Source organism: Furipterus horrens, unplaced genomic scaffold (genome assembly GCF_987537825.1).
Source record: "Furipterus horrens unplaced genomic scaffold, mFurHor1.1.pri manual_scaffold_6, whole genome shotgun sequence".
NCBI classification, from domain to species: domain Eukaryota; kingdom Metazoa; phylum Chordata; class Mammalia; order Chiroptera; family Furipteridae; genus Furipterus; species Furipterus horrens.
The window spans coordinates 82,881,387-82,891,192 of NW_028327176.1; positions in this window are offsets into that span (position 1 = coordinate 82,881,387).

The window sequence follows — 9,806 nt, forward strand, 5'->3', positions numbered from 1 at the left end:
GGAAGTATCTGGTTGTATCTCCTATACTCCCACAGTGAAACCCTCACATTCTGCATGCCTTCAACTACTCTAATTCCTAAGGTTATTCTCTTAGGTTATTCCAGCAACCCAGTCTTCCCAGTTAGAAGATTAGGACTCTTCCTATTCTGCCTTCTAATTTAATTACACTAATCCAATCAGTGTACAAGTCCTTCAGATTCTATATTTCTACCTAACATTGTTCCCCATTACTGGAATTCGAGAGAGACTCCTGACTGGCCTCCTTGCATACTCTCCCTCCAGTTCATTCATATGTGTGTCAGAGTGATCTTCCTAAAATGCAAGTATAATCATGTTGCTTGTCTATTTAAAACTTTTAATAATACCCTAAACTTTTAAGAAACATGTTCTAAAACTGAAAAACCTCCTGATCTGGTTTCTCTTTATGTTTCCTCTCTAACCTCATTTTGCTCTTCTCCTCTATTGGTTCAAGTATATGGAATTGTTTATGCATTTTAGGTTGATGATCATTCTCCATGGTAAAAGTGATGGAAACAAATAAAAGGCAAACAAATCTGTTTTCTCTCAATGACACTCTTCTTCAACTTCCAATCAGTGAATCAATCCAGTCTTTCTTCCATTAACCCTCTGTACTATCCTTACCTTATATAAATACAACTTTGATTATTTTATCTGTTGTAAAAATCAAAATCTGAAACCAATGGAGACCTCTCTGTGTAGTTGTATTAATTTACTTGGACTGTCATAACAAAATAGCACAGACTAGGTGGCTTGAACAATAGAAATTTATTTTCTTACAGTTATGGAGGTGACAAGTCAAAGATTAAGGTGTCAGCAAGTTTGGTTTCTTCTGAGGACTCCCTCCTTGGCTTGCAGATGGCCACTTTCCTGCTGTGTTCTTGCATGGTCTTTCCTCTGTGCACTCACATTCCTGGTGTTTTTCTGCATGCCCAAATTTCCTCTTCTTCTAAGGACACCAGTCAAGTTGATTTAGTGCTCACCCTAATGGCTTCATTTTAACTTAATCACCTCTTATCTTCAAATATAGTCACATTCTGAGGTACTAGGGGTTAGAGCTTCAACTTATTAACTTGGGCGGGGGATACAATTCAGCCCATATATTTCCTTTAAGTTATTCGGTAACTTCTCTTTCCTTTCCTTCCTCCCTGGAATAGCTGGCAGTTATTTTTTAACACTTCATATTTATTTACCACCTAGTGTGTGTGCCAGGTCTGTTTTAATAGATGTCCAGGGTTTTATAGGGTGCATAGATTTCTTTTCCTCTCATATCACCTTAATATTCTAATTCTCCTTTCTCTTTATTCTGATTTAACTCTATTAGCACAATTTTATTTTATCATATTTTAGTCTTTTAGCACCCACAACCCATTTTTAAATAATGTCACATATGCCAATGATTGTTCTAAGCACAATCATCTGAGAAAGAAAATGCTCATCATGACACAATGAAAATACAGTACTATTTTACTGTAATAATAATAATAATGATAATAATAATAATAATAATAAATGACATCTATTAAATTGTTACCATGTTATAGACACCAATTCCAAGAACTTGGCTTGCATTATTTCATTAACTTCAAAACTCAGATCATGGGGTTATTTTTGCCTTGTTTGAAACCTGGTATGGCAGGTGGACTATAAGATGCCTTCCAATGATCCCCAATTCCTGGTATTCATCTCCTGGTGTAATCCCCTCCCCTGGAGTGTAAGCTGGATATGATGACTTACTGTTAACCAATACAACACAGCATATATAATTCCATGATTAAGTTTCATAAGATTGTGATTTCTGTCTTACTGACAGACTTTCTCTATTGCCTTCTTGGCTTGTGCTCTTTGATGAAGCAAGCTTCCATGTTGTAGAAAGAAGCCTATGTGGCAAACAGCTTAGGGGAATGTCCAGCCAACACTTGGCTAGGAATTCAGGTCTTTGGTTCAATAGCTCTTGAGCAGTTAAATTCTGCCAACAGCCACATGAACTTGAAAGCGAACCCTTCTAAAAGTTTAGCCTTCACATGAGACCTTTTAAGGAACCCTGAAGCAGAAGATCTAGTTGAGATAGGCAGACTCCTTACACTTAGAAATGGTAAGATAATAAATGTGTGTTGTTTTAATCGAAATCACCAACACAGATAGCAAAGGATGGTTTCGATCTATCAACCTCTGGGTTATGGGCCCAGCATGCTTCTGCTGCACCACTCTGCTAGCGCAAATGTGTGTTGTTTTAAATCATTATGTTTATCATTATTTGTGACATAGCAACAGATAACTATATATATGCATGTATAAATCTGACTGTACAACAAAATCTCTTGAGAGTCTTATTTTAAAAAATCAGATTCCCTTAGAGAAAAAGAAGGAGAGAAACATCAATGTGAGAAAGAAACATTGATTGGTTGCCTCTTGAACATGCCTCAAACAGGACCAAACTTGCAATGTAGACATATTCCCTGACTGGGAATCAAACCAGCAACCTTTGGCTTTGTGGGACATCACCCAACACACCAAGGTACACTGGTCAGGGTGTGGCCTCCAGAATTTTATATCATAACTGTAATTTACAGCATTGTGTTCTTACAACCTTGGCCCTGATTAAACCTTAAGATTACAGCTTCAATTGTATAACTACTGGGAATCAGATTAATAATACATCTGAGTGCTTCTGATGGAAAATAAATGGGCCATAGTAAATAGGAACCCATCCTATGGTCAGATTATGAAAACTAAAAAAGTGTCCCGGTCCAGTGGCTCAGTTGGTTGGAGCATACATCAAAGTGTTGCAGGTTCAATTGCCAGTCAAGTCACATACCTGGATTGTGGGATCAATCCCTGGTCAGAGTACATGTAAGAGGCAACTGATCGATATTTCTCTCAGATCAATGTTTCTCTCTCTCTCTCTCTCCCCCACTTCCTCTCTAAAATCAATAAACATATTCTTGGGTGAAATGTTTTTTTTTTACTGAAAAAGGTGTATGTTATGTCCTCAATCTATAACTAAATGTCATACTAGATGCAAAATACAGAAAAAGTGAGATAGGCAACAAAATTTGGATCATGATAGCTTATAGATTAGAAACAATCAGAGTGTCTTTCTTTTTTTTTTAAGTATAATTTATTATACAGTAGTCCCAATTTTTTTCCCCTTTGCTCCCCTCTGCCCCATACCCCCTTCCCTCCAGCAATACCACACCCCCTTAGTTCATATCTATGGGTCATGCATATAAGTTCTTTGGCTTCACCCTTTCCTATATTATTCTTAACTTATCCACCTATTTTGTACCAAATGATTATGCTTCTTAATCCCTGCACCATTTCCCCATCTCTCCTCCCTCTCCCTCCCAGCTGACAATCCTCCAAATCATCTCCATACCTATGATTCTGTTCCCATTCTGGTTTGCGTAGTTGGATTTTTTTATTTTTTATATTCAGTTATTGATAGTTGTGAGTTTATTATCATTTCAATGTTCATAGTTTTGATCTTCTTTCTCTTAAGTAAGTCCCTTTGACATTTCATATAATAATGACTTGGTGATGATGAACTCCTTTAGCTTTACCTTGTCTGGGAAGCACTTCATCTGCCCTTCCATTCCAAATGATAGCTTTGCTGTATAGAGCAATCTTGGCTGTAGGTCCTTGCCTCCCATCACATTGAATACTGCTTGCCAGTTCCTTCCTGTCTGCAAAATGTCCTTTGAGAAATCACCTGAAGGTCTTATAGGCACCACCTTGTAGACAACTCTCCGTTTCTCTTTTGCTGCCTTTAGGATTCTCTCTTTATCTTTCACTTTTGGCATTTTAATCATGATGTGTCTTGGTGTGGTCCCCTCTGGATCCAGCTTGCCCAGGACTCTCTGTGCTTCCTGGACTTGTATGTCTATTTCCTTCATAAAATTTGGGAAGTTTTCCTCCATTATTTCTTCACATAAGTTCCCAATTTCTTGCTCCTCCTCTTCTGGCATCCCTATGATTCGGATGTTGGCATGTTTAGCATTGTCCCAGAGGTTCCCAAGCCTCTCTTCATTTTTTCCAATTCCTGTCTCTTCACTCTGTACTGGTTGACTGTTTTTTTCTTCCTTATGTTCCAAATCATTGAATTGAACCCTGGTTTTCTTCCCTTCATCATTGGTTTTGTGTGGATTTTCCTTCATTTCACTTAGCATAGCCTTCACTTCTTCTCTTATGCATTTGCCTTATTCAAGTATATCTGTCAAGCCTGTGAGCATCTTTATCACCAGTGATTGGCATTCTGTGTCTATTAGGTTGGCTATCTTCTCTTCACTCAGTTCTCCCACTGGAACCCAGATCCCCTCCCTCCTTTGGGCCATGCTTCTCTGTCTCCCTATCCTGACAGGCTCCTGTGTTTGCTTGCCTCTGTGTCCCAGGCAGAGCTGTCACTCCTTTTACATTGCAAGGGTAGAGCCTTAGGGATTCATCAGTATAGGGCAACCTGTTGTGGCACAGTATGTGGGGGAGGGGTCTGAGAGGGAACAATGCCGCTTGCCCAGCACTCGCCCCTTTTCCAGGCACTTCTCCCGCTTTCATATGGGACTGGAGCCCCTTTAGCTGTTGCCCTGGCTGTCGTTCCCAGAGTGGGTGGGTCTGCAGATGTTCTAGGACCATGGGGGCCCTTTAAACAAGCAAACTCTGCTGAGAGACCAGCAGTTTCTGCCTCGGCCCCAACCCCCACTGGTTTGCAGTCAGAAGCAATGAGGCTTGATTTTCCCTGGTGCTGGGGATGTGAGCTGGGAATGCTCTCCAGGTGTCCCTCCTGACTTTTGAAAACATGTAACTGTGCTTTCGCCAGCCTGCCACTGCCGCCATCACACCGTGTCCTCTCTGCCCTGGCTCCGCCCCTCCTACCTGTCTGGATGAGTATTTCTTCTTTATATTTTTGTTTGTTGGACTTCTATGCAGTTTGATTTTCTGGAACTTCTGGTTATTTCTAGCTTTGAGGTAACTGTATTCCTTCTTAGTTGTGGAGGGAGATGCAGTGTATCTGTCTATGCCTCTATCTTGGCCAGAAATTGTCCAAGTCCAGGCTTCTCTCTTTTTATGGGGAAGCTCACACAGCATGCTATAACTTTGTCCCACTGCCCATTGGAATGGGGCCATTCCCTTTCACATCCCCACCCTTCCTTCCAGTCTCTATTTGGTTTCTGACTGTCCTTGGTTAATAGTCTCTTTGTCAGGTAGTCTTTATTTACTTATTTCAGGGGGCTAATTTTCCTCTTTAGTTTTATTTCCAGTTTGGTTTTGGGAGGTATAAGAACATTCCTCCTATTCTGCAACCATCTTGTGACCCCTAACTTGGTGTATTTTTCTGGTTTTTATTTTGTGGTTGATTATCTAATTTCATTCCATTATAGTAAGAGAAGATGCTTGAAATGATTTCAATCTTCTTAAGTTTACTGGGATCTTTTGTTGTTGTTCTTACATGTGGTCTGTCCTAGACAATGTTCCATGTGTGCTTGAAAAGAATGTTATTCTGCTGCTTTGGGGTGAATTATTCTGAATATATGAAAAAATCTATCTGATCTATTGTGTCATTTAAGGCCACCATTTCCTTGTGGATTTTCTGTCTGATCTATCTATTGATGTCAATGTGTAGGCTATGACTGTATTACTGTCAATCTTTCCTTTTATGTCCATCAAGGTTTGCTTTATATATTTAGGTGCTTTCATGTTGGAAGCATAAATGTTTAGTAGATCTATATCCTTGTTGGATTGCTCCTTTTATTATTATGTACTGTCCTTCTTTGTCTCTTACTATAGTCTTCGTTTTAAAGTCTATTTTGTCAGATGTAAGTATTGCTATGCCAAGCTTTTTTTTTTCCCATTCTCATTTACATGAAATATCTTTCCAGCCTTTTACTTTTAGTCTGTGTGTATCCTTTGTTCTGAAGTGGGCATCTTTTAGACAGTGTATATGCACTTCATTTAGCTCTTTTTCTGGAGATTCCTATTTTTTCACTTGGGGCATGTTTCTTTGTCTTCCCATTTTGTCTGTCTATTTATTTCTGTGTTTAAAATAGAACTGATATGACTTTTTCATGGCATTGCCTTATGTAGTAGGTGCCCTATGGGATCCAAAAGTACAATCTGCCTGATCTCCTGAGCTAGGTGCTCTAGGACTGTCTCCTGTGTGGGTTATATGGGTTCCCCTTTGATAATTGGGTCCTAATTGCTGTTGGCCATTCATGTGTGGGACTGACCCTGAGGCAGGCTGTGAGGCTCCACCCCAACCACAAAAGTGCAAGCTGCTGGACAAGTGTTGACAAACCAAACAAAATCAAAACCACAACAACAACAATAAAAAGAACAGGAAAGGGAAAAAAAAAGAAGAGATATAAAAAAAGTGTAAAGCGAATAAAAATGATTAAGAGCAGAAAAATGAGAATATGAAAAAGACGTAAGAAATAAAGACTGAGAAAAAATAGAACAAGAAAAGATAAAAAATATAGAAGAAAAAAGGAAAAAAGAAATAGAAAAAAAGCAAGAAAAAGACAAAGAAGAAGAAAGTAAAGTTCGCCTCAGCAGAGTTTAATACTTCTGGGATCTCTCTTTGGATATGCTGTTTGTGAAGCTTGTTGGATCTTTCTCCCATGTTCTCTGAAGCTGGCCACTTGATGTGTTTTTTCAACACATCTTAGGAGGGACTCTGATGTAGGTCAATGACAGATACTATGTCTGGCCTTGGTAACCTGTTTGAAGTGGTGTTGAAGTGACTTCTTCTGTCTTTCCTTGGTTTTAAGTCTCCTTTTCAGATAATCTTTAGTTGGTAACTTATGGTGACTGTTCCCCAATTTAGTTGTATTTCCAATTTGGTTCTGGGAGATGAGAGTAAGATCACCTACTCCACCACCATCTTGAAACTTGTTTCCTACAACATCAAAGCTGTTTTTATTCCTTGACTAAATTTAAGAACTTTCATCTGGAGAACCAATGTCAGGTCCTTCGGCAACAGTTATTTTCTCCTAACCAGATACTTGTAGTCTGGAAGGATGAGGCACTCCAGACTCAGCATAATTTAACCATATTAGCTCCCAAGCTTTACCTCCTTGGCTTTGGAACCCAGGTGGCCTGCTTTCTCCAGTTTTCACTTGTTTTGGGTAAAAACCTGCTGCTACTGACACTGGCCCTGCTGTATCTCAGTCATCCTCGCAGCACTGAGCTGGGATTGGCTGGGCCATGAGATGAAAGCACTGTGAACTCTCCTGTCTTCACCAGGAACCAAGGGTGGCTAATCTGGGACCTTCTGTGCTCCTAAGACTCACCTCATCTGAGATGCCACCATTGATTCCAGCCACTGTCAACTGTATAATTCAGAATAGTGGTCATCCAGGTATTCAAGGGTTACAGTGACTGTATCTTGTTATGATTTCCCTTGCAATGAACCTTTAGGTCATTTGGGGTGGGGGTAGGGGACAGCAACTGACATTTGTATAACACTGAGTCTTTCAATCCATGAAAAGTATAGTTTTGGCCAAGAACAGCCAAGTCAGTCTTGAAGAATAATAAAAAAGTAGGACTTCACTTACCCGAGGTCAAGGTATTTTAAAGCTACAGTAATTAAGCAATTTGGCATTGGTATAAGCCTAGACAAGTGTGTGCCTCAAGAGTTTTTAAAACATGTAATGCCTATTTAGTCAGGGGCAATGACCTCTTTTCCCTTAGACTGCCAACAACAAAAAAAAAAATTATAGCAGCCAACACAATAGCCATCTGGTGTAACCTATTCAAAATTATACTTTTTGGTCAGATCAACAAAAAATATGTATTTGGTGTGCTGCAGAATTTTAGTAATTCATGTGTGCCATGAAATAAAAAAGGTTGAAAATCTCTTTTCTAGACAATAGGGCAATGAGACCAAAGAAAAGGCCAATACTTCTTTTTAGTCTCCCCCTTCCCCAGTCCATCTTCAACATGACTATTTTCTTCCTATTGCTATAATCCTGACACCTGATTTAATAACTCTCAAATTGCCTCTCAATCCTGTAGTGAGAAGCCCCAAAGTACTGGCTTTAAATATTTAAAATAAATATTGTGAAAAAGCACCGAAGAAATTTTATATATTTTACCTGGTGAGAAAAAAACTTCTGTCCTAAAAATTTTGAAGAACTACCTTTGTAAGAAATAGGTTAAACTTGTTTGTTCTCCATTTATCCCAGGACATAGAAATACAGTCCATGGGTAGAAGCTACAGAAAAACAGTTCTGTACATATGTGGTTCTAATTCTGAAATCTGTATCTTATCTCCCCTTTAAAAATTAAGTGAAATGGGCATTCTCTACTTCTTTTATGAAGAAAACAATCTCATCAATACCCATAGTGAAATTTTTCTCTTTGCATTTAGAATGTAATTAGGTTAAAAAGTGGTTTACCTGGTGATTTTTTGAAGTAAGTTATCACTAAATCAACTCTTAATTAGAAGTATAAGAATCTTAGGTTTTCAAGAAGCATGTTTTACAATTCAATTACTCATCTAATCTTTGAATTCCTTCTACAACATGCCTACCAAACTTATGACCTATGGCAGAGTCTGTTTCATTTTTGGATTTATTTATTTATTTACTTATTTATTTATTTATATCCTCACCTGAGAATATATTTATTGCTTTTAGAGAAAGAGGAAAAGGGAGAAATATTGATGTGAGAAACATCGATCAGTTACCTCTAGTACATGCCCCACTGGGGATAGAACTCAGAACCTAGGTATGTGCCCTAACAAAAGATTGAACCCACAAACTTTTAGTGTACAGGACAATGCTCCAACCAACTGAGCCATCTGGCCAAGGCTAGGATTTCTTTTAAATATTCTTTCCTTCCAGGTAAAATACCTAAAACTTCTTCAGTGCTATCTCTCGTTCATTTTAAATGTTTAGAAAATATCAAGAGATTCCTGGGGTTCAAGCTAGTGATTTGAGGTTCCTTACTGCAGGACTGAAAGATAGTGGGAGTTTTTAAAGCAAGTATCAGGATCATAGCAATCTTTTAGGAAGACAAATGTCATGTTGAAGATGGACTGGAGTATAAAAGTATTCTATTTGGGCTCAATTCTCAACTTTTACAACAGGATATCAATCTTGCCACTCTCTCTAATTAACTGGTGTCTAAAGAATATGATTCATCAATCAACAACACTCTAGGACTGTCCAGAATTTAAACAGGAGTCAAAACCTTTCCAGATTCTGTTAAAAGACTAACGAAGTGATATGAAGGGATGCGTTGTTAGGTTGTCAAGATGGGTTAGGACCTTGAGTGAAATAAACATCCTGCATACATATACACATTTTCCAAAAACACATATGTGCTGCTATGATTAATAAAACCTCAGATTCTCTAGAACAGGACATTTTGTCATCAAGCATTAAAGTACAACTACTGTATTGGATGTATGCATGGGGGAGAGGGTGTGAGGGAAATTTGTTGATCATCAATTAAGGGTCCCCACACTAAAAACAAAACAAAAATAAAACAAAAAAACCCTAGATCACTGCCAATTCTCCAAACATATCCTAAATTGTGTCCTTAAGTCATGTTGTATTATCTGAAAGGCAAATATCCAGAGTTTTATCCTTCATTAGAACAATTTCACAGTTATATCTTAAATGTTTTCATTTTGGTTTTCATCAAAGAGGTATATTAAGAAAAGACCATATAAAGAATAGGCCCTAATTTCCTGAACTGAACTTGAGAAACAATGTTTTGATCTGTCTTTTATATAATAAACCATTTAATTCCCTTTGGTATTTGTTATTAGAAAATTACCTCTCTTGGTC